This window comes from Trachymyrmex cornetzi, unplaced genomic scaffold, assembly GCF_001594075.2.
Source record: "Trachymyrmex cornetzi isolate Tcor2-1 unplaced genomic scaffold, Tcor1.1 scaffold1348, whole genome shotgun sequence".
NCBI lineage: Eukaryota > Metazoa > Arthropoda > Insecta > Hymenoptera > Formicidae > Trachymyrmex > Trachymyrmex cornetzi.
Window position 1 is genome coordinate 51,969 of NW_017295926.1, and position 2,053 is coordinate 54,021.

Below are 2,053 nucleotides of genomic sequence, written 5' to 3' on the forward strand. Positions count from 1 at the left end.
GAACTTAAAAAAATAATAGGTCATTTTGAAGGGAATTTAATAAGCTTTAAGATAACGTTATATAAAATTTAATTCAAATTCCATTTTTTTTTAAATTAGCGAAATGTAAAAAGTGATCAAATCACAAATTCAAACAATTGTGCTCCTAATATGAGATGCCCCGAGAAATCGATAGTAAAACGCAAGATATATCGATATTGCAACTAAAAAACTTTATTTCATGTTTCTAAAATGCAAACAAACACAGCCAGGGTGAGTGAAAAATAAGAATGCGATAGATTATACCCAGAACTCGTCTTCAGGTAGTTGGAATCAAGCATCGCAGAAATAGACACTCGACGTTCATTACAGTTGTCCTTTTTATTACAGTACAATAACATTTACTCTTTAGCAACGATTTTCACTATGACATAGGAGCATGGGTTATTTCATATTAGAAATACCCTGGGTATCTCATATTACAATTTCCACGCCTTATGGTTATATGATCATCACTAACTTCTGTAATTAAACAATTCAACAAATCCCATATTTTTCTATTAGTACGACATTACTCTATCACTACATGAAGAATTTATGACCAAATATTTATTTATTAAATAATAAACAAGATTTAAAGGCGCATCACAATGAAACTTGAAGATATCAAAATTCTAAATACAATCTTTTTTTACAATGACTACAGGCATGATCAAATAATGAATTTTCTACTAAATAGTTTTCAATCCAAGAGTAATAAATTCATGGTGAAACCAATAGATAGCGTTTATTAGTTTAGCAGAAATGCCGCTATCTCATATTATGCGCCTATCTCATAATAGGGGGCTTTCCTCTATATATATATATTTTTTTTATATATATACACATAAATACTGTTCTATATTAAAGTTCAATATGTATAATAATTGAATATAATTTATTTTTCCTCATAAGATTACAAAAAAACTTCGTACTAATAACTAATATATATTATACATATGACTCTTATCCTTACTGTTACATCTATCTCTCTACTTGTTCTCCTAACACATATACATTTCCTTTCTTTCTATACTAGGGTATAGAAATGTACCTGTGTGTTTATGCGTCGTAGTAGATACATATGTATATCCTAGTATACAAAAAAGGAAATGTTGTGTTAGGAGAATATGTATATGTTAGGACAAGTAGACAGATTATAGATTTAATAATAAAGATAAGAGTATTATCATGTATCAGTTATTAGTAGGAAGCCTTTTTATAATCTTAGAGTAAGAAATAAATTACATTCAATTACATATATTAATTGAACTTTAATATCAGGTATGTAAATATGAAACCGGAATTTTTTAATAGAAAATACACGTTTATTGCATGAAAATGATAAAAAATATTTTATTCGAAGTATTGCCCATCGCTAGCTATACATTTTTCCCACCTGTCTGACAATTTGTGGATGCCAGGCCAAAAAAATTGTTGCTCTTTTGAGCCAAACCAGTCATCTAGCCATTTTCGTACATCTTCGTAAGAAGTGAAGCGCTGCTGAGCAAGTGCGTGTCCCATCGATGCAAATAAGTAGTAATCGGACGGAGCCAAGTCTGGTGAGTAAGCCGCATGCGAAAGTATTTCCCAACCAAACGCCTCAATCGTTTCCTTGACCAGTTTTGCTGTGTGTGATGGTGCATTATCATGAAGCAAAATCACTTTGTGTTGCCTTTTTTGATATTCCGGTCGTTTTTCACGCAAAGCTTGATTCAAATTGATCATTTGTTGTCGGTAGTGTTCAGTATTAACGGTTTCGCTAGGTTTTAGCAGCTCATTATAGATCACACCTTTCTGATCCCACCAAACACAGAGCATTATTGTCTTCCGTCCATAGCGATTTGGCCTTGCAGTATATGTCGATGGTTCGCCTAGAGTTACCCATGATCTTTTACGCTTAGGATTCTCAAAATACATCCACTTTTCATCGCCAGCCACAATTCGATGGAGAAATGACTTTCTTATGTACCTGGCGAGCAGCATTTCGCAAGTGGTTTTTCGGTTTTCCTGCTGTCTTTCATTCAGTTCATGT